This window comes from Pezoporus wallicus, unplaced genomic scaffold, assembly GCF_028554395.1.
Source record: "Pezoporus wallicus isolate ANWC-B61680 ecotype Strahan unplaced genomic scaffold, APGP_CSIRO_Pwel_v1 contig_7731, whole genome shotgun sequence".
Classification (NCBI taxonomy): domain Eukaryota; kingdom Metazoa; phylum Chordata; class Aves; order Psittaciformes; family Psittacidae; genus Pezoporus; species Pezoporus wallicus.
Genome location: NW_026635361.1, coordinates 1,150,262 through 1,174,291, shown reverse-complemented (window position 1 = coordinate 1,174,291; position 24,030 = coordinate 1,150,262).

Below are 24,030 nucleotides of genomic sequence, written 5' to 3'. Positions count from 1 at the left end.
GGGGTGGTTTTCTTTCAATCTAATTATGGAGTGGATATGTGTTGCCAGCTGTCTTATGCATCCCGGCTTCCATCAAAACAAAAAGGAAGATAAATCCCCTGTTATTGTTTTTTGATGAGAAATTCAGGCTAATAATTTACATCTGGGAAATAATTTCAGCAACTTTACCTTGTTTTCCTGAGAGGTGTCCCACGGGAGCTCTGCGATGGAAGAAATGGCCATAGGAAGAGGCAGATGTTGCCAAGAAGAAGAAAGGGATATGCACACCAAATATGCTTCTTGAAGGCCTTGACCCAAGTGTTCATAAGCTGTAATCCATGTGAGGCTTTCCATGGCTGGTGGCCACTTTTGGGGAGGGCTTCCAGCAGGTAGGGCCTGGCCAAGCTTCCTCTGCATGAAATGGAGAGGAGACAACTGTAAAATGGAAAAGGGAGGGTTAGTGGAGGCATGAGGGGTGAATTAGGGATGAGTTGACTGGGACCATGGAGGGAGTAAGAGTGCAACATGAAGACCAGGCTGGAAGGGGCTTGGAGCAACCTGCTCTAGTGGAAAGTGTCCCTGCTCGTGGCAGGGGGTTGGAGTTGGATGAGCTCTAAGGTTCCTTCCAACCCAAAGCAGTCTGGGATTCTGCAGCAAGACATGGTGGGAGCAAGGTAGGAGGTGTGTGCCCTTGAGAAAGGAGATGGAGACAGCAATGCAGGAGATGAGGGTGTGCATGGGGAGGGACAGGCAGGCCAAGAAGATAGGCCTAGGAGAGAAGGTGGACTAAGGTGGAAAGCAATAGGAAGGGGCAGACATGGGGACCACAACAACAGGCAGCATGTGGCATCCAGTGCTGCCTGGGGATTCAAAGGCAACAGCATCTGGTAATGCACGTAACTACATGGCCAAGGCTCCCTCTCCAGAAACAGCCCACCATCTTACTCTCCTCAAGCCTGACAAGGTCAGGGTCATGCATGCAAACTAAGGGTGCATTTGGTTGCCTGTAGAAAACACTGAGCTTCTCTCTCAGGCAGTAGCGCGCTACTGGCAACATACCCAAGAGGTACTCCATCACTGTATTTACTACAGGAGAAACGGGTGTCTGCTCTTCTTGATGGCTACTTGTGGCTAATTTAATACAATAACTAGATATTAGTGTATCAAAGCAAACATATTAGTGCATCTGGCCAATACTTGTGACTTTTTTGCCTCTTGCTGGGGTCACTTGAGCCCTCTTTCCTTGTCATGAAGAAAGGAGAACAGGGTTTAGGCAGTGTCACCTGTACAGGTGGAGTGTCTGTGCCAAAGAAAGCATGTGGGGCTTGGAGCGGGTCGATTCACCCTTCACAAGAGGAAGGAGCACCAAGCTGGGCTAGCAGAAGAGACAATGTCCTGCCCTGGGCTGACCACGTTAAGGTTAAACATCAGCAGGACGATGGGTACAAGACCTCAGCACAAAATCACTGAGAATAAAATTAATCAGGAGCACCACGGGATGCGGCTTGGGAAAACGCATTTAACTGCCTGCCCACCCATCCCTGCGGCACAAACAGCACCGAGCTGCTCACCTCTAAATGAGAGTCTGACCTGGTCGGTGCTGCTGAGAGCTGGTGAGACGCCGTACCTGCCAGGAATGCCAAGATGCCTCTGAGTCACGCTGGCGGGAGCGGGAGGTGGAGGAGGGACCTGGTTTGAAAGCAACCCAACTTGAGGCTTGCAAGCCCTGTGGCAGCTCGGAGAGGAGGGCTTATTCCTTCCCTGAGACCATGAAGACGTCACACACCTCCTTGTCACCGATGGTCCTGCATCGTGGTCCATCGCAGGGATGTGCCTCCGCCCCACATCACATCCCCAAATGTGCAGCATACACAACTGATCAAATTCCTCTCTTATGACACATTTCCTTAAACTGCTCTGTTCCAGAGGAGTGGTCGTGGTTAGGAAATGTTGCAGCATGCAAAAGGTAGGATGACAGAGAGAAACAGCCCAAAAGCTGAGACTTCTTGCAAGAAGATGGAGAGAAAGGGAGAGATTTGATGATGATACATAAGGGCCAGAGAGATAATGCAGAAAGGAACAGGCATAGATTTATATTGAAAGATATTCCAGATAAACAGGAGACAGATGAATAGATATAAATGGATTAGATAAATAGACTGTAGGAAGGGAAAGGGGAAAAATAAAGAATGAATATATGGAGAGAATTTATTTCCCAAATAAATCCTGATCTCCCATTCCAGCCTTTGTTTTGCAGACATAAAACACACCTCCTATGACAGATGGACCAGAGACACAATAAAACTCTTCCTCACCTTTTTGCAGCCTCACAGTGCCAAGGCAGAGCTCCGTCCTGACCCACAGGGAGCTCGCAGCACCACTGGAACTCCAGCACCTCCCAGACCCACAGTCAAATGCTGCTGCTTTGCCCATGTGTGCCTACACAGCACCAGCTGTGCTCAGTATCCATAAGGCCATCAATGGGGGGCTTCCCAGCCACTGCTGCTTTATTTCTAGGCCATAGGAAAGAGAAGAAATGGAAGCTGATTTCCTTGTAAAAGGTGAAAACTTGCATGAAGATGAACCTCCTATTTGCTGTCGTGGTTTACCCCATTTTCTTGCTGGTGCACCCTGTCCATCACGTTCACGGGGATCAGCAGACCTGTGAGATGCCTTCAGCCTTTGCTGGCACCAGTTCTGTGCCCTCCAGGAGTGGAAATCCTGGCAAGCTCTCAAACCACAGAAGTTGTGGCTCAGGCCTGCCCGAAGCTGAGGGTAAGAGCTTGTTGTGTGCAGGGCTGGATCCAGCCCAGCCTCACCACAGAGCCTGGCAAGAGCCATGGATGATGGGGAGAGTGAGGAAAGGCTGTAGCAGCATCACAGACCTGCTCAGTGCATGGGTAAGAGGCAACATTCACAAAGGAGAAAACACTTCCTTGCTTAAACAGATGGAGAGATATAAACTCCAGGAAGAGACGGACGGGTAGAGAGCAGGGGTTAGGGGCCATGGCCTGGTGGGAGCCATCACCCTTCCACAAGCCAGGTTTGCAGCATACAAGCACGCATCTTTTGGAATCAGCTCAAGCAAAACCCTCCTCGAGTCATGTTGCATTTGCTAGAGGGTTTGAGCACACACACGTGTCTCGAGGGGGAAAAATCCCTTTTCTCCTAGTACAAGCCTTCAGGGATAAAAAGCGAGCGCAGGCTGCCTTGCATGGAGCACAACCAGACCCTGCCGTGCAACATCACTGAGATCAAGGGGTCTGCAAAGGATGAGTTATTGAGAGATATCCTGCAATAACATCCATCGGGAGTGATGGATGGGCGGTGCAGGGAGGGCTTGGAGGCTTGCTGCAGGGTTTCTGATCTGCACATGAGATGTGAGTTTTGATGGCGGGGCCGGTCCCCAAAAGCACTCACTACCTCGGGGGCTTTGCTGGTGCTGCCGGCACTAAGAGCAGAGCTTCTAAAGGAGACCCGAAGGCTAAACCATCGCAGCAAAAATCAAACCCTGTTTTCCCCCCACAGGAGTCACCTGCAAGGGATTTAGTCTAAATATATCTCCTCCATCACAGCTTGCATTTCGAGCAGTGCATTAATACGAACAGCGGGACGCTGCTGGAGGCGGGCAGTGAGGGAGACATGGGCTGGAGCACTGCAGGCAGGCACAGGCTGTCCCCAGCGTCCCCATGGGACCCTTCTCTCGCCCTGCCCATAGTCTCTCTTTGTCAGAGCATGCAAGGAGCAGGGCAGGGGCTGGACCATCTGTGGGCCATGGTTCTCAGACAGCCGTCCCCATTTATTCCCTCCCACAGAGATGCAAGCTTGCCTCTGCAAAGCCTGGGGTCAGTGCAGTGCTGTCACTGCTGTCGGGGTACAGCAGCCAGGCTCCAATCCCTGGTGCAGAATAACCTCCTGCACCATCAAAAGCTCATGGACATGCCCAGAGTGGTCCTTGGTGCTCTCCTTCCATTTACCTTGCAGAAACACCTGAGAGGGGCCCAGGTGACCCCATGGAAGGGGAAGGGCACTCAGCATCTATCCCCATGGTCTGGCCAAAGACAGGCAGCTGCACATAGGATCACAGAATGGTTTGGGTTGGGAAGGACCTCAAAGCTCATCCAGTTCCAACCCCTGCCACAGGCAGGGACACCTTCCACTAGAGCAGCTTGCTCCAAGCCCCTGTGTCCAACCTGGCCTTGAACACTGCCAGGGGTGGGGCAGCCACAGCTTCTCTGGGCACCCTGTGCCAGTGCCTCAGCACCCTCACAGGGAAGAATTTCTTCCTTATATCCAACCTAAATCTCCCCTGTTTCAGTTTGAACCCATCACCCCTTGTCCTATCGCTCCAGTCCCTGAAGAAGAGTCCTACTCCAGCATCCTGTAGCCCCCCTCAGATGCTGGAAGGCTGCTGTGGAAGGCTGCATCACTCCATCCAGGACAGAAGAATGACCTGAGCATTTTTACAGCAGATTTTTGCTATTTGGCATGAAATATTTTCCAGAGCTGCCCAAGAGACTTGGGCACCCCAGAGAGTTGCACATGGGCAAGTGCCAGCCAGGCCTTCCTCCTAATGAATACAAAGCTGGTCATAGAGCCTGCCAAAATCCAGAGTGGAAAAAGACAGAAGGCAGCCAGGGGAACATGCACCAATAAATAAGTTTTATGAAAATCCCCAGCTTTTATACAGTTGCTGAGCTTTGGTGCATCTCAACTGCTACTGAAGGATGCTTGGGGCAGGGTGGGACCAACCCACCTCCTGCATCCGCACATGGCGTTTCTGAAACGACTTCAAAGAAACGAGGGGTCTGTGTTTCCTTTCATTCCAAAGGGTGGCAGGGCACAACCACAACCAAAATTTGACTTTGCTGGAGTCAAAAATCACCTGGAGCAGCATTTCAGCAGATGTTCCTGCACTTGCACGGTGTTGGTGCTGCAGCATCTCGTGTGGGTGTCGCTCCCAGCTTCAGCTGCCTGGGTATCATAGAATGGTTTGGGTTGGGAAGGACTTTAAGATCATCCAGTTCCAACCCCCTTGCCATGGGCAGGAACACCTCACAACAGACCATGTCACCCAAGGCCCTGTCGTGCAGCACTGCTCCATCAGGCCTGATTCTGCACAGCCAGGAAGGTCAGCATCTCCTTTGCCCAAACCAATGGCCTCCAAATCAACCCTCTACAGGAGGATCTGCCCACCACCATCACCGAGCACACGGCTCCTCCAGCCCAGCGTTCAGCTTATACCCAAAACGTGTTTTGTGGGGATGCTATAGCCGCCTTGCAAGGCAAACCCCTCCTGACACTGGAGTCCTCCACTGCCAGCTCTGACACACAACCAAGCTCCTACCAAGTTAATCAGGAGTTGTTCTCAGGGGGGAGTCTACAAAGAGCACCAGCAGGGGAGGGCTTTCCTCTCCCCAGAATAACAAGCAGTGGAGATGGCTCCAGGGTGCCAACCCACCCTCCGAGCTCAACCCAGCCTTGGGAAGGAGCTCCCAGGAGCTGCTCACAGCCACCCATCGAAAACACCCACTTCCAGCCCACTCCTCTTCATGCCTGAGCCCTTTCCCAAGGTCCTGGGACCCTGAAATACATCAGCCCCTATCAATGATGCTTGGAGTAGCTCAGAAACCTCCCCCCGGCTCCAACACCCCTTGGCCAGCCGCGTTTCCACATCTCGCACCAGAAGCTTTGAGCAGGGTAATAACACTGCATCGTTCAAAAGGAGACTTATAAATGTTTGAAGAGCTTGTGTTGGTGGCAGCAGAGATCAAGGGCTGCAAGCAGCACGGATCCACCGCGCTCAAAGCCCACGTTGTCAGCAATTGCAAGCCTCAGTTTGATGTTGCTGCACTCTCAATGATGCCAAATACTCCCTGGTCCCATATTCCCCCTGGTCCTGCCACCCGGCCTGCCCATGGGAATCACCTGCAGGGATCCACCTGCATCCTTTATCCATGCAGATTAAGAAGGGAAGGTCCTGTACTGCTGGTGGATATGCAGGGGTAATGTGTTGGCTTGTACTAGCTCATTTTGATCCCAGCCATGAGTACATCCCTGGATGAGGTGCCTGCAGGCATGCACACAGTGGGGTTTCCTTCTGCAAGAAAATGAAAACTCATGGAAAATTTGGATCAAGTTCATGAAAAATTTGGGAAAAGGTGTTGGTGTGCTCCCACCATAAGCCTGGTAAGGAGGGTACAAGGATGCAGCGCTGCTTGGAGAGGGAAGTGCAGACGGTTAGGGAGAGCAGCAGCATCTCATAGCTTGTGGTATAAATACTTACATCCCTCCCGGGCTAGAAATGTATGTAGACTTATCTATGAAATTACATAACTTTATATAATCTTCATATACATTTATAACCCTCTGGGGAGATGTTATTATGAGTATGTTGTTCTTCTTCCTTATCTCCAACCTGAACGTCCCCTGTTTCAGTTTGAACCCATCACCCCTTGTCCTATCACTGCAGTCCCTGATGAAGAGTGTCCCCCCAGCATCCTTGTAGCCCTCTTCAGACACTGGAAGCTGCTCTGAGGTCTCCACGCAGCTTCTCTCCTCCAGGCTGAACAGCCCCAGTGTTCTCAGCCTGGCTCCTTAAAGGAGGTGCTCCAGCCCCTGAGCATCCTCGGGACTCCATGTCCTTCATATGTTGAGGACACCAGAACTGCACACAGTGCTGCAAACGAGGTTTCACAAGAGCAGAGTAAAGGGACAGGAACGCCTCCTTCGACCTGCTGCTCACGTTCCTTTTGATGCAGCCCAGGATGCGGTTGGTTTTCCAGGCTGTGAGCTCACACTGAAGCTGGCTCATGTTGCGGCTGAGGCCACCATGCCCCAGCACCTGCAAGCAAATACATCACATAATCCCACTCCTAACTGGATTAAATTCCTTCTTAAAACCAGATGGCCCCTGGCTGTCCTCAGATTCCCTCCTGAAACTCTCCTGACAGCTGAAAACCTTCCACTGATTTCCTAAGTGCCTCCCTCCTGATTGTCTGTACCGCTCACTGCTGCAAGTGTGCATCTTGTTCCATCTGCAGGAACAGCAAAAGCACACCTATTCCAACTTAAAAGCTGTTTTATAGCCCATCGAGGAACAGAGTGCCACTTACATTGCAAACACGCAACACAGAAGCCTCACATTTGGTACTTTTGATGGTGCTTGTGTATTTTAAACCCCGCTTCCTCCTCTGTTTTAAATCACAGTTAAAGTTTGCCTGTGCATATTGGCTACACTTTGGTATCACTAAAAACACAGCGTTTGGGACTGTACTTCCACAGCAGCTTCAACAAAGTAGGGCTGGAAACGCCATGTGCCTGGCAAGAAATTCAGCTTCAGGTGGCAGGGAAGGGTGGATGATGGCAGCACATTGATGAGCATCCTCTTCCCTTCTTCATCTGCCTTTCTATTTCTACGCCTATCAGGGAAGAGTGCAATTATTAATCATTAGGAGAATTCCGAGGGTAATCAGAGTAGGGCAATTGCTGGGTACTGAGTGCCCTGGAGCTACGGCTACATGCATAGAGCAGGGCCCTTACCTAAATGTTCAGTGCTTGCACCCTGTTTCCATTATAACTGAGGAGAAGCAAGGAAAAATTAAGCAGAGTTCAAGAGCTGTGTAGTTTCTGGCTTTTTATGCACATTAAAACACATTCTGCCTGGAGCCACAGGGCATGGATGGGGACCCCAAACCCATCCCAAACACAGAGCCACAGGGCATGGATGGAGACCCCAAACCCATCCCAAACACAGAGCCACAGGGCATGGATGGAGACCCCAAACCCATCCCAAACACAGAACCACAGGGCATGGATGGGGACCCCAAACCCATCCCAAACACAGAGCCACAGGGCATGGATGGAGACCCCAAACCCATCCCAAACACAGAACCACAGGGCATGGATGGGGACCCCAAACCCATCCCAAACACAGAGCCACAGGGCATGGATGGAGACCCCAAACTCATCCCAAGCCCCCCAGCCACAGGACATGGATGGGGTCCACAAACCCATCCCAAACACAGAGCCGTGGGCCATAGCCAGGAGAAACATCAACTGCTGGGGAGTTCCCTCTTCTGACCCAAACCTCCTGTTCTCTGCACCAGGCAGGACAGCCAGCATTGTACTTCTCCTCCTCCTCCTTCTCCCCTCCACTGTTTCAGTTCCACCAGGCTGGTGTGTTCCATGTGCAACACAAAGCAGCCATGTAAAGGTCTGGCAGCCTGCAGGCAGGTCAGGCAGCAGCATCCTCCTCAACAAGGCCAGCCAGCAGACATGGATGGAGCGTTTTGGGATGTGCAGTGACCCTATAACCTGCCTCAACACGTTGCCAGCTCCTCTCCCCCCCCAAGGCAAGCTGCTCCATGAAGCCAGCAGGACATGCGAGCCCACCATGCAGCCAAGTGCCTCTTGTTTTCAACGAGACACTTGTTATCCTTGCTCTCTGCCCCAAGGAGCAGCCCTGGTCCCACCCCATGCACTGAGATCCCCCATGCAGCAAAGCCATGGGAGACCACTTGAGACCATCAAGGTCTCAGAGCAGTCCCTGAGGTACCTCCAGTCCCCACAACCAGGCCACCTTGTCAAACGTGTCATTCCCCCTCAGTTTCTTTTTCCTTTCATTAAATCAGTGTTTTCCAGCAACGAAAGAAAAGAAACCAAGTGTTTCCTCCTGAGAAGCTTTTTCCCACTCCACAAGTCTCTGGGAGCTGCAGTTTCTCTCCTCCAGCCCCAGGACCCCCTCAAACCATCACCACTATTAAAACACAGGGTCTTCTCTATGAGCCCCCTTCACCCTGTGCCGCAATACCCATCCACTTGCCTCAAAACCAAAGGAAATTCAACTTCTTTGATCCCCAAACTCTTGAGGTGTGATTCTGCAACAGCTGGAGACAAGGATTTATCCCTTGCCAAAATCAAGGCACAACCCCTTGTAGCAGCATTGGCCAGCAGCAAAGGGGGGTTCTGAATGGGAAGGAAATAAAACCAAGCTTAAGTTATTCCTGCAAGGCGGGAGGCTGGGGAAATAATGCCTTTTCCTGCTGTTGGCATGCTGCTTTGATCTTTACTTTGTAGTTACCATAGTGACAAATAAAAAAGGCATAGGTGGAATAAACTGCTGGAAGTTGATGATGTCCTATGCGTGTTTCTCCAGTGCAGGCTGCAAACATTCCCCCGGCTGCTGCGGCACGTGTGGCTCATGGGGAGGAGTTACACTCTGCTCTCGTTAAGTGACATACAAGCATGTGCCAGACACAGAAAGCTCCACCACTTGGTGTGTCGTGGTCTGGAGAAAGGAGGAAGAGGGTTTGTCCTGTCTGCAAAAGGAAGCGGTAATATTGCAGCTTGGGAAAGGACCATCATCATTCTCATCTGGGACTAGAGGGGGCTTAGGTGCTGAGGGTGGGGAAGCAGCATAAAGGATATAAACCGGCCTGCAGCGGATGGTCAAAGCAAGAATATCTCCATCATCCAGAGAACCTTTTCTCCAGCTGCTCGGAGGTCTGCACTCACATAGCACCAGGCTAAAGAATAAAATACAAATGCGCAAAGGCAAAAAATTACATCCCCCATTGCTTTGCTTTCCCCTGGACCGTTCACCCCAAGGATTGAGCTTTAGGACAGAAAGTTGCTGTCACTTCCAAAAAGGCCACGGTTTACCATTTCTCCTAGAAACCACCCCAAAACCACTGTCCAAGCCAGCTCCTACCGGTTAGGTAAGATTTAACAGTCCAGACAATCTTCATCCTGGTCACTTGCAGCTCTTAACTGGGGTAACCTAACCTAGAGGTACCAACCAACCTCCACCAATGCCTTAATACTTATTTTCATACTAAGGAGCAAAACCCTATTAGCATCGATTCCTCTCCTATGGAGAGGTTCATTGCACATTTGGATAGACCACAGCATTCTCAGTGAGAAACTGGGATGTGCTCCTGCACTGGGGCAGCACCTCGGACTGACCCATGGAGCTGGCTGCAAGAAGCAATGAGATGATGCTACAGGCTCCAATCATCCTGATTCTCCCATGTACAGGCAATTGAAAATTGCTAATTCCTATGTTCCAATCGATGGAGCAGCCCAAATATTTGCAGGGCTCTGAGCCCAAGTGGCTGCATAAAGGAGCAGAGCGAACAGTGGTGATGCCAGCCCCCCATCACACACACATGGAATTAAATATAATAAACCCAGAGGAGCAGGGCCAGAATCAGCACAGCAGGGGAGCTTTGAGGGCTGAAAAAGAGCCAGGGCAAAAAGGGTTCATAAAATTACAGAATGGTTTGGGTTGGAAAGGACCTTAAGTTCGTCCAGTTCCAACCCCCTGCATCGGGCAGGGAGACCTCACTCTAGACCATGTCGCCCAAGACTCTGTCCAACGGGGCCTTGAAGGCTGAAGTTACTTAAGTTACCACCTGGACGACAAGCCAAAGGCACCATGGGTTATTGCACCCATCTGGCAGGCAGGGAGGTGGGGAAAAACCCCAGATACCTCTTTCCAAAGTCCCCTAGAAAGAACATAGGAGGCACCAATTGCTCCTGAGCACCCATCAGCTCCTTCAAAGAACCCACAAGGATGGAGCCATGCTTGAGGGATGCAACCAGCCTCAGGTCCTGCCAACCCCTGCCTGGCTTCGCTGCTGTTGACACGCAGCTCTGAAGTCAATCCGTGCACAACTAATACGCTGCATCTGCTGTGTGTTTTGCTCATCATTTGTTTGCTTTAGTTCTGTTGAATCTCTTCCCGTGCTCCCTGGTAAGCTCTAATGATGTGCGGCGGCTGCTGTTGTTGCACCATTACGCCGCGATAATCTTTGGACAATTATTTGCTGCATTCGCCCCGTTGCTGGATGAAATGGTGCTTTTGCCAGCTGTCAGTTACATATTGCTCTGAGCCCAAGCCAGACCGTGGGGAGCCATCCTGGCACTCAATTAACAGTTGCCAATGCCAGGAGCATCCTACAGGAGCAGCTCTGGCTTCAGACGCTCCTTAGTGATTAAGCATGAGTTGAGTCCTAGGGCGATAGGTGATGCTTACAGGTGACTCACCCGAAGTGGAGGCAGGGTTCATCCCAGGTGCTTGCACACTTAAAACCATACAATCCCAGCCTGGTTTGGTTTGGAAGGGACCTTAAGATCATTCAGTTCCACCCCCTGCCATGGGCAGGGACACCTTCCACTAGAGCACCTTGCTCCAAGCCCCTGTGTCCAACCTGGCCTTGAACACTGCCAGGGATGGGGCAGCCACAGCTTCTCTGGGCACCCTGTGCCAGCGCCTCAGCACCCTCACAGGGAAGAGCTTCTGCCTTAGATCCAACCTAAATCTCTCCTGCTTCAGTTTGAACCCATCACCCCTTGTCCTATCACTGCAGTCCCTAATGAAGAGTCCCTCCCCAGCATCCTTGTAGCCCCCTTCAGGCCCTGGAAGCTGCTCTGAGGTCTCCACGCAGCTTCCCTTCCCCAGGCTGAACAGCCCCAGTGTTCTCAGCCTGGGTCCATATGGGAGGTGCTCCAGCCCCTGAGAATCCTCTGTTCTTAACAACATAATTTCTTCTTCAAATATTCCAGTTCTTGTTTTCCCTTAACTCCTACAAAAAGTAAGGTTTTCCTAAGCCACACTCATACAAGAAGAGGCAGCAAGAGGTCACCGGTTGATTCTTCACTATGATGTCTGCTGTAAAGGTCCTTGCCCCCTCCCAAGCCAAACTTGTGGGACTCCCCAGATGGAGGAGACAGCCCATAAATCCTCTGTCACAGCAGAGGACAAACCCCATGCATCTGGTGGGTTGGAGCCTCTGGGCTGAGCTCATGGGGGAAAGCATTGCCCAGCAAAGCTGCAAGTGGAGCCTTGCAGGAGAGGAAGGGATGCTTCTGCCCTGGGGAGGCGGCTCAGGCCCTGGCTTTTAAAGCTTTTAGTCTCAAAGACACACACAAAAAAGGAGTTTTTTTCATGCTTATGATTTCAAAAGAAACCCTCCGAAGCTGATGTGACTTGGGGGGGATCCTCCTGGAACATCTCGGAGGTAACGCAGGGGCACATCAAAACACCTGGTACTTTACATGAAGCTCTCATCTTCCCTGCCACCCCTGCTGTTCCTGTAATTAGAGGGAAAGGTCCTTTGTCTCCAAGTAAACCTCCCCTTTCCCTCTCCCTTCCAGAAGATATCAGCTCCATTTGATTTTTGATGGCCAGCTTTTGGGTTTTTTTTATGACAAGCTTGCTCCTGCATGCCCCATTAGCCTGGGTCTGAGCCGTTATAGGCTTTTTGCAGCATCCTTTTCCCTGCATCATTAATGTTGTTGCACACTAGGTCTTAAATATGCTGCTCCAACCGCTCTGCAGGTGTTCTCAGGGCTCGGTGGGTTTCTAACTGGCTGCTCCTGTTTAAGTGATGGCCACCCAGCCTGAGAACAAGCACAAGCAGCTTTAGGACCCGAGGGGTTTTTCCTCCCCACCTCCTCTTTTAAACCTTCCACTCCTCATCTCCAGGTCAGAAAGGAGAGAGCGGGCACTTCTCATGCAGCCCTGGAGCTATTTTGCCCTAGGACACGTATTAATGGGTTACAGAGATAACCAGCTGCTTACACCTGTTCTCCCATTACCTCTCCATCAATGATGCATGAACCTGTCTCCACGGGATCAACCTGTCCTTGAAAATCCAAATGCAGATAGGGATGAGCAGCTCCACCCGGGCAGACATTACACCGTTTGCTTTCATTAGTGGTGGTTAAATGCATCATTCCAGTCGTTGCAATAACCATCTCCAAAGGGAATGGAGAGGCTGTATTGAGCATAGGCCAGGATGCTTTCAAAGCCTGTCAGCAAGGACAGCCAGGAGAAAAGAAACCAGGACAGGATGTCATGCAGAAATATCCAATGGGATAATAAAATGGAAGTCCTAAGGGAAAAGAGCAATATTGCTTTCAACAGTGAACATTTGCCTTCAGATGGCCAAACTTGACCAGAGCCCCAGGACTCTGCGGTGATAGATGAGGGGTATACATGGTCCCAAGCCTGGTGCTCGGTGTTTTCCTTGGATGGAGCTTATGGGATTTCCAGGGAGATGCTGCCACGTCCATTTTGTGTTCCACAGCTGTCAGCAAGCCCTCCTGCCCCTGGTAGCTCCCTTCCCATTGACACTCCTTAGACTGAGAGAGAAAATCAAATAACACAAGGTCTGGGTATCCTATGGCAGCATCAGGACCTGGGGAACAAAACCCTCTTGAAATGAAGGTTGAGCTGAAGCATCACCTTTATGAGCCTGAAAATAAGATCCTGCTTTGAACAGTGCTGCCATCACCCCAAACCCAGGGATGCTGGGAGCTCCTTTTTCCCCTGCTTGGTCCATGATGTGGATCAGACTCCTGAAGTATCCAAAAGCTCAGGAGCTGCTGGAGCATCCTTTGCGTGCCCTGCAGGCCTTATTTATACATTAAGAAAGGGTAATGGAAGAATTAGCTGGGAGAAAAACAACCAGAGAGCAGCAGAAAACGCCTGATGTATTAGAACCACTTAGAAGCCTCATCGCTCTCAGAGGGGTCTGCAACCCCATTTTGTAGCTCACTACCCCAAATCCTGCACTGAGACACCCCTACAATTCTTATGAGCAGGGGAAACAAGAGGTAAATGCATCCTCCCCAGTCTGGTATAGCACAGGGGCCATGCACAAGCTGCTTTCTGGGTGTAAGCACTACCGTTTCTGTGCAATGGACATTTGCTCTTGTCTGGTCTCCAGCAGGATGAGCCAAAGCCTGTAAAAACCAGGGAGCAAAGGACCTTTTGGCCATTGGCACGGCTGCCTTTCAAGGAAAGGAGAAAACACAGCGGGGAGTTTTTGGAGCAGCAGGAGTTAAAGAGTTGTCTTCATCTATTAGCACCACCCAGTCTCACATGGAGTTCAGGAAGAAAAAGAAACGAAGGCAAAATAAGCCTGACAACACCACATTAAACCAGCAGCCGTCCTCTTCTCCCATTACTTTAAACCATGAGCATCCTGCTTTCAGGGATAATCAAAGGGATTTTATTCCCCTGCAAAACAGATGCTCGAGTGCTCAGCACGGTGGTGGGGAAAATGGCCATGGTGCTACCCCATGGCAAAGGCACCCTCACACAACGCATCGAACGAGCATCACCGTCGGCTGCCTCCATCCGTGGTTAAATCAAGCCAAATTATGACAGGTGCAGTTTTATATCACCGTTTGGCTTTTATTGCCATCATAAACGGTCCAGCTGGCATCAGGCTGGCAGCAGTTCATAGCGAGAGAGGCGCTGAGATAAATACAAGAAGGAGAAGGGTTTTTTCTTCCATGCTGTGCCTGAAAATCCATCCCCGCGTCGTTCACACCAACCCCAGGTCCAAGGCTGGTGAAGGGAGAAGCCAAAGCATCGTAGCAGAAGATGCTCACCCACATTTGCTCTTTGACCTTCATCCGCAGCACCGGGGAGCTCACAGCATCCCCTGCTGCTGGGGTGGGAGAACAGGGATGAGAGAATTTGCCTCATAAAGCTGATGGGCTCTGCAGTTCACCCACCAGACCGAAGAGGGTGGGATGGAAAGTGGTCCAGAGCTCCTCAGCAGGAGATGGCTTGTGCCACCCAGGCAGGTATAATGCACGGGAGCGAGCATCCTCAAAGGCAACATTTTGGGTAAATACTTCACCACAGATCCCAAAGGATAAATTCTGCCTGGGGCTGAGGCTACTTTAGCATCTCCAACTCTCCATTGACTTATTCACAGGCCCCAGAGCTTGAACCTAGGGACCAGATTCTGCTTGTTGCTCATCACCTGGGACAGAGTCAAGAGCCGTTGCCTGAGCCAAGGCTCCCCCATTCCCAGGTTACTACAGAGCCTTTCAAATATATCAGGTTAATTCTCATCCCACCCAGCACACCCTGGAGATAGATGGGGATCATGGAATCATTTAGGCTGGAAAAGACATGGAAAAGATCACAAAGTCCAGCCGTTAACCCAACACTGCCAAGCCCATGTGCACCACATCTGCATGTCTTTGAATCCCTGCTGGCATGGTGACTCCACCACTTCCCTGGGCAGTCTGCTCCAGTGCTTGAAGCCCTTTCAGGGAGCCGGGCACCCAAGGAACAACTGGCATTGCTATTTAAGACGGAGGCAAAGAAGGTACTAAATACTTCAGCCTTCTCTTCATCATTTGCTGTTGTGTTTCCCCCTGCATCCAATAAAGGATGGAGATTCTGCTTAGCCTTCCTTTTGTTGCTAACATATTTATAGAAACATTTTCTATTGTCTTTTATGGCAGTAACCAAACAAAGTTCTAGCTGGGTTTTGGCCCTTCTCATTTTCTCCTTGCATAGGCTCCTAACACCCCTGTAATCCTCCTGAGCTGCCTGTCTCGTCTTCCAAAGGTCATAAACTCTCTTTCCCCCCACCCAGAGTTCCAGCCAAAGTTCAGCCAGGACTGCCTTCTTCCCCATGTCTTTCTGCACATGGACTCCTTTGCCCTTCAGGACTGCCTCCCAAGTCAACCAGGTTTCCCTAACTTAAAACAGGCCAAAGTCTGCCCTCTAAGAGTCCAAGGTAGTAGTTCTGCTGACCTCCTCCTTTACCTCTCCAAGAGCTGAACACTGTCATTTCATGATCACTATAGCTCCATCACATCATCCATAAACAACAGGTCCAGAGAGGATCCAGCAAGCCACAAACCCAATTGCCCCACCAGCCTTGAGGAGAACACCTTCCCTGCTTCAGCCCGGCTTTAAATTAACATGGGAGCTTCAAAGTTAACAGGGAAAGGCCAGCCTGCCCCTTCCCCAGCTATTTAGAGCCCGTTGATGGAAGAAATGAACAAACAAGGAGCAAACGTAGCAGGGATCTCCCTGTTTACCCAAGCGATTGCACAGCTCCAAGTAAGCTCCTGGAGGAGGATGAGGTGTCTTGGCCACTGCAGTAGAGCATCGCGGCAGCTGCTGTGCGGAAAGGAGGAAGAGATTTACTATCTCTGGTGCTTGTTTCTCCTTCCCCACCCCCTCTTTTTGGTAATAATAACTGTGAAAGAGGGTGAAGGGGGGGGGAAATCTCCTGCACCTCCCCATGGTGCTGCCTTATTAAAACCACTGACAATTAGTCATTTGACAAAGCAACAAAGAGCCGGCATCGGAGAGGCAGGATTGGAATGTCAATGTGCTAGGGGAGGGATGGGGAGCAGAGGCTCTGGGAGGAGAGCTGCCAATCTCCCTGCAAACCCCACGGCCACCCTTTTCCACCCCACCTTCCTCAGCCTTGGGGTGCAAATAGAGCTGACAGCAAGCACCATGCTCCATCTCCCCCCAGATCCACCCTGACTTGCACCCCTGGCTCAGCTCACTGCCAGATTTTGGCACATGAGTGGGACACTGGGCAAGGAGGGGCTCAGGTCCCCTGAAAAGCTGCTTTGCTGGTAGAAATCATGTGCAGAAGGGATGGGGGGAACCCGAAAATCCCACCCCAAGGCAGCTGGACCCCAATGATGCAGACCCAGGGTCCTTGAGCAGCTTTAGGAGTCTTGTGTCCAGGGATGCAGGCTGGGTGGGATGCATGGATGGATGGATGGATGGATGGATGGATGGATGGATGGATGGATGGATGGATGAAGGCTTGTGAGAAGGACGTAGGGATCAGCCCAGGACTCTCCTTCTCCACACCTCTCCATTCTTCCCCATATAATCCCTCTGGAAAGACTGGAAGGACAATGAGGCGGAAGGGGGCTGGAGGTTTAATATAAGAGCTGCATCACACCAATGCATTCAGTCTCACCCTATTTCACACTCCCCCTGAGCCCTTGGCTCAGGAAAAGCCCCAAAACATAACCCATTATCACCCTAAAGACTCGGAATCAACCCTATAATAACAGAAGCCAAACACATTTCTGACCACAGCAAAATGAGCCCAAGGGGGTACAAGGGGATATAACCCCCCCACACACCCCCCTTAGCCACAGATAAGCCCCCAGACTCCATCTACCCCAAAGAGGATGGAGGGGGGTTCCCAGCTGCCAGCCCTTCTCTTACAGCACCTCGTACCCAGGACATGGCTCTGAATTCAGAGGCAGAGAGCTGCCAGACGGAGACAATATAAATGCAGCCCCGCAGCCCAACAAATGAACAGTATCTTTATTAGCATCTTCCTTTTATTATAGCTTATAAGGGTTCCCCCCCCCCTTCATTGCCTTTCTCCTCCTTCTTTTATTCCCATGAACAGTGACATTTATTATTGCACTAGGCAAGCAGGGTGCTTTTGCCCAGCATCCCCCAGGGGACATAAGGCCACCCTGGGGACACTGGTCACCCTTTAAGGAGGGCAGCAAAATATGGCAAAGGAATTGCGATGGACAAGAAGGGGCTGGAGCATTTCCCCCATTATCAGCAAAGAGAGGGGGGAAAGTACAGATTCCCGAGGCTTTGGCTTCCTGAGGAAAGCTGAGGGCCCACCACCCTGATGAGCCAGACACTGCAGATGGAGGGATGACAGGCAGAGCTAGACACGCTCCCCAGCACCAAATATAGGAGACCCATCAACTCCCTCCCTTGGAAGCAGCCCATTTACACTGCAAATAAAAACTGCCTGAGTTGGAGCATCCCTTCATCCCAGCATTCCCAACACCGCATCCCCCTGGGGACCTCCCATGTCCTCCAGCATCTTCAGCCACCACCGTGAAGGCTCCCTCCCATCTCCACGGGCTCCTCTTGGTACCCTGCATCCCAGGGGAGACGGAAATGCTCGGTGACATGCTTAAAAGCGAGCTGACCTCTTTAGCCATGCATGGATGCTGCCGAACAGCCGGCGGGGCCAGGGAAACATCTGTGCTTCCTGATCCTGGGAGACGCAAACAGCCTCCGGGAGAGGCAGGATCAGGCCCAGCGTGGCTGCTGGAGGCTCAGCAATGGGGTCACGCTCAAGAAAGGGGTCCCTAAATCAACATGAATCTGTCAGGGATGTGCCCGTCCCAGCAGAGCCGTGGGCATTCCGAAAGCATCTCCACCTGCTGCTGAGGTCCCCATGGGGTTTGCCAAGAGGAGATTAAACCCCATGGTTTAATCTCAGTCGCTCCTCATGGAGTAAAGATGGGTTGTGGTTGTTGCTGTTGTTATTCTTCTTCCTCTTTTTCTCCCCATCCCGTAGGTGAGGCTTTGCATTCGGAGGCAAGAGCAGATTGCAGCTTTTAATTAAAACCTCTAAGCCTTTTCCTGCTTCGAGTTGCACCAGGAGCAATCTCTAAACAAGGCTCAGCAGCGAGGAGACAGCGCTGACTGCTGCTCTGCTTCACAAAATAATGAAAACCTAAAGCAGCACAAGCCACAGAACAGGGAGTCCTTCCAACAATCTGTTTGCTGTACCCTGGAAAATAATAGCAACCCATATGGAAAGCCCACACAGCTCTTTTCCAGGTGCTTTGTGCGGCATGAAATCCACGGAATAAATCACCTGTGTGACAGGGAGGGCTGCCGGGGCTCTGCTCATTTGCTGTGGCTCATTCCTTAGGATGCAAACATGTGGCACGGGGCAGGATTTTCTCCCTACGTGGGAAATGTCACCCTAAATACCAGCAGCGTGGGGCATTGCTGTGGCAGAGCCCTGTTCCCAGCCCAGCTGGGAGCAGGCAGGAAGTGGGGGGGGGAAGAAAGAGGCTGAGGAATATGTTCCAGGCATTATCTGATCACAGGGTGATGGAATGCAATGGGTTTTCTCCATGTTGTTTACTCGAGGTGGTTATGGGGAGACTGGATCCCACAGGGGAGACCTTCATGGGGCAGAAAACCTGGCACTAAAAGGGGAAACTGAGGCCCCACAAAACAAGGTTGATGCTTAAATCAGATACATGAAGGAGAGCAGAGTAACTAATGAAGCCATGAAAGCATTCCTGTTGTGGGGATGCCAGCAGTATTTTAGCTGGTCCACGAATAAAGCCCTGGAGCCACTCGCAGGCACACAGCATCCACCTGTGCAGCCAGCCAGCTCTTCTGTTTGATGAAGGGATGAAGGATGTGGGGCCACGCACTCATAGAGGATGCTCTCCTTGGTTGGCCGGTACCCAAACACCTTGGAAAGCTGTTTTCACTCAGAAAGCACCGAAAGACACTTGGCAACTCTGTTCTAGTTCTGTCTCAGTGCTTAAACCTGGGGGGGTTATTTGGTTTGATTCTTTGCCTGGACAAAACATCCATTTGGGTACCTGCTCAGGCTGCCTGAGCCTCCCCTTCAAGCACGCACATGAGCTGCTGCAGGCCCTGGCATGGGCTCACCACCTTCTTGCAGCATCAAGCAACCTCTCATACCCTAAAAATCCTCCCTTTGAGCTCCCTAAAGTGGCTCTGAAAGTTTTTATCCCTTCTGCCTTTCATTTTTAACCCAGAGAAGCAGATCTCCATGGACAGGCTCTGCTCCAGGCCCTGGGATGGTTTCATCTCCTGGATACCACACATGGGTGGCCAGGACAGAACCAGGCTCCCACATACTGAAAACGTATTGGGGGTGCCCCTGCAGAGCCTGCTCAGGTGGAATGCAAAATGTGTTTAATTAAACTGGGAATTAGAGGCTTTCCAACCTGATGGGGACTAAACCAAGCCTTGCTCTCTGGAGAGCTGGTGCCAGCACCTCTCAGGTGAAGATGAATGAGCTGCTTTGATTTCCTCCCTCTCCCCACTAGGCAGAGCATCCAAGAGATGCTCAGCAAAGACCAGCACAAGCTCAGCACAGAGGTTCAAGCTCCCACTCCTCCTCCTGAACCAGCCTGATGTGATTTTCCCACCTTCCCATCCTTAGGCCACTTACTTACAGAGAGATATGTGCATATCCAGCCAGAAAATTAAGCGTTGTAAAGCAAGGAAGACTAATTAAAGCTCCAGTCATTCCACGCTGCAAGATCAGGTCCGTCCAGCTGGTAAATCAGAGGGGAACGGTGGCTGGGATGTTTGTCCACTTGGCTGAGTTCTTCCAGCCATTTACCTAGCATTGCAAACAGATTATGTGATTAGGAGAGAGCAATTAAGAAGCTCGACCATAAACTTTTGTAATTGATGGGTTCCTTCCCTCCTTTTATACCCGCTCCTTCCTCAAAGGCAGCACTGAGCATGATGAAGAGCATCCCTCCAGGGCTAGCATGGGGCAGCATCACCCAAGGATCCACCCTGCTCCTCTCAGCCCAGCAGGTATCTGTTTCATAAGGACCCCTATTCCATGGATCCAGATGTAGGTTCCAGTTCCCACATTCCACCAAGGAACAGTGGGAGCCAACCCCCATGCCTGGCAGCAGCCATGTTTTGGGGATGCTCTGGCCCAGCTTGCTCCCCAGGGAGGATTTAACAGCACTAAAGGGCTCTCTAAAGCCTTCGGACCCACCCCAAACGTGAGAAAAGCCCCACATAAACCACACTCAACACTCAATGTCCCAAATTTAGGGGACTGGTGATGACATGGGGGAACCCCCCTACAAGGACACACACTCTTGGAATCCCCACAGCACTATAGCAGCCCCCAGTCCACACCAGTGCCTTAATAAAGCCACAGCAGCACCCTCCAGGTGCTGGTGGTTGGGGTCCTGCCCCAAGCCCAGCCCAGCTGCTATAGCAGCAACAATTAGAACCTCCCCCATTAAACAGCTCTATTTCAGGACCTTAAATGCACTGACATGGATGTGGTAACAGTGGGACAAGTGTGGGGCTTCATCCAGAGAGGCAAAGTTGAGGGATGTTGAAAGCCTGTGCACAAGGCAGGGACCGGAGCAGAGGATGGACAAGCACCAAGAAGTTTTTTCTCCACTCAAGTGACTTTTTCTGCCCCTGATGAATCAAAAACGTGTGATCAGTGATGTCCTACACACAGGCAAGAGCCATAATGTGTGTTCCCCAGCCCTGAATCGATGTGGCTGGTAGAAAAGGCTCACGAGCATCATTTTGAGCATCCCCAGCACCTCCAGCTCCTTCCTTTGGAGCCATCCTGCTGCGAATAAGCAGCACCCAAGACCCCTTTCCCCCTGAGATACCAACCTCTCTCCTAACTCATTACTAAGATTGGCCAGTGAATAACCTGGTGGAAGAGAAGATGGCACAGACAGAGGCGTGCAGGGCTCCCTGCTCCCCCCAGGCGGCCCCTGCTCCCATCACCTCACTGGGGAGGGACCAGCACTTACCTCCATGGTTCATATTTCAGGTTTTTGGTGCTGGCTCCCAAAAATGCATGGTTTGAGCCCAGAGGGACCATCTGCTCGATGCCTCTCAACCTCAGCACTGGATTTACAGAATAAAACCAGCCCAGGGCGTGAAGAATTTAATAATACAAGGTGTTGCATTACAAAGCCTGGAGAGTAATATCCATATTATGGCTATTATTAAATCAGAGCAGCCTCCTATGTTTTGTCCTGCCTGTAATTTAAACAGATCCTTGGCTATATTTGGGTGCTTTCACAGGGAAAAAGCCATGAGTTATAGCTGAGTACCCGTTAAAAGGGCCTGATGAGCAACTTTTCTCTTTCTAAATCCAAATCTAAATAGGAAATATATGTATTTTAAATATTTTATAGGGGTTTTACAACCTCCTAACGCTGCCATCGCCTCAATGGGTGTCTTTATCCCAGCAATGCAGACAATGGGACATCTCACATGGGGAGGGGACAGTTTCACCAGGGGACATTTCAATCCTCAGATGAGGGCATTTTGGAGATCAGTGGAGTTCCAGCCTCTCCCATCAACCTTCCCTCTTGGGAAGCATCAGCCCATGGTATGAAGATGGTGGGTGATAAAAGGGGACTGTGCATGCCCCATGGGGAGGGATTTGGGTCAGCATTATGCAGTAGAGGCCAGTGAACACAGCGTTGGGATTTACAAAGGATTTGTGCTGGCTGGGTTTAAATGCACCTATTTCACCTTTTCTAGCACCAAGGATGCTGCTCCTTGAGGAGGATGATGCTGCAAGAAGCTGGTCCAGCACTTGGCTTTCCCTGAGTGGAAAAGCACTTCACAATGTGATGCTTCATGCAAACTCTGTGCAGGAGGACTGCAGGGAAAAGGGGAATTCTCTTTCTGAATCATTGGAAACACCTCGCTCACCAGGCCTGATGAGGAGGTGATGGCCACTTGGCTGCAAGTGGAATGTGCCGTGCAGATTCCTTAGGTGGGAAGCTAAAGCCTGGGCTTTCCAAATCTAAGGGTTACCATCATTAGCTCCAGCAGGTGAGCTGACATGATGAATCAGCAAAGCCAGGCTCAGGGGCACGACTGCAGCTCATCGCCCGAGCTGGTGGCAGTTTACAGTGAGGCTGAAGGTGGCTCTTCCATGGGGAATTGTGCAGAGATGAAATAACTTCTCACCTTCAGTACCAAGTTTCCTATGGGGAGCATCAGTCAGCAGCGCCACAGCCCAGTCGGAAACGGGGCCGCTGGTCCAGTGCAGGAGAAAGCTGCTGCAGGGGCCCACAAGTGAAATGAGTTGTGTTGGGTCAGTGGGATCCCCATCCTCGCTGGACCCTGCTGGTTTCATTCCCCTTTAGGGAAGCAGGTCCCTACGGATGGATCTCTCCAGGCATCAGGGCTGGGTTGCAGCTTGTCTGAGCAAGGACATCCTGTGCGATGCTGTGACCAAGGTGGTCCCGGCCTCATGCCTCAGTTTCCACTTCTGCTGCACGCGTGCAAGCAATGAAGGGAGCTGTTGATGATAGAGGAGCTCAGCTGAGCAAGGACCATGTCTGTCCCTGCACGCCCACAAATAGACCCTAAAGCCTAAGAAAAGACCTGGGTAACATGAAGCAGGGATGCCACGCGTTGAAACCCCCAGCGAGGACCTGCGGGCAGCCTGAGAGCCGGAGCTAACGGAGCCCTTGGGCTGGCTCCAGGGCTCTCCAAATGGACAGGAAGAAAGCGAACAAAGCCCCTGAATCCCTAAAGAGTGCTTGGCAGGATCAGCTCATCCTGCAGAGCTGGGCTGGGCTCCCTGCGGAGCCCTCGGGCTCTCACAGCCCTCCACACTTAGAACAGAATAGGAAAGATGTTTCGCAGTGGGTGAAAATGAGTTTGCTTCTGGGAGGCAGGAATCACCTTTTCCTGGTAATTACGAACAAAGAGCATCATTTAGTGAACGCCTGCGAGGTGGTTAATTAGCAGAGAAGGGAGTATCTAGCAATTAAGAGGTGTTTTTCCAACAATTCAGGGTAGCAGGGTCAGGAAACAAGAGGAGGATCAGAGGGAGCGCTTGGCTCCTGCATCCACCACTGTGCAGGGACACAAGGGCAGCCCTGGATCCACACTCCCCAGGAAAGAAAGAACAGAGATGTGGCATGAGTTTGGGTTGGAAAACTAACTTCCATGTAGTCCGTCCACCTCCCATGTATTCCTTATGCTGTGGGGCTGCCCCGTGGCTCAGCTTCCCCAGCAACACTGCTAATGGGTATCCCCACTGCAGACCATCTGCTTCAAGATCTCCCATTCCCCTCCCTGTGAGCGCCTCCAGCCTGGGTAATGCCCCCACCAAGGCTCTTCCTTGGGGGCACAGGTGTCACGTCTCTTCCTGTTTGTCCTCAGCACCCCCAGGTCTCCCTTGGCATTCCTGCAGTAGTTGGATTTCAGCAGAGCCCCAGTCCTCCGCGCTCTTGGGGCCACCCCTATTTAACAGGTTATTTGCTTCCCCTTGCTGCTCCACCACATTTCAGCGTCTGTAAATATGTCCAGCACTATTTTATACCATTTTTCAGCTCAGTGACAAAGAGAGCAAAGAACAACACCAACGATCTCCAAATTAACCAGCTTTTAATCCATTTATCACGGCCTGCGCAGGGCTGTGTGCTGCTGGACTTGCATCAGGCTGGGATGCACAATTAAGTCAAACCTCTCACAGAAGTCGAACTGCATTAGGTCAAGTTATCTTTATCAACTGACCTTGCAATCTCATAAAGAAAAATAGGCTCAGGGTTGCTGGGCAAGAGCAGGCTCCAGCATTGTTGCAGGTAGGAGCAGGCAATTACCCCCTGTGGTGCCTGCTCTGGGATGGAGAAACACGTGCCATATCCTTGCCTTGATGTGCTCCTGTCACTTAGCAGCATCACTTTAGC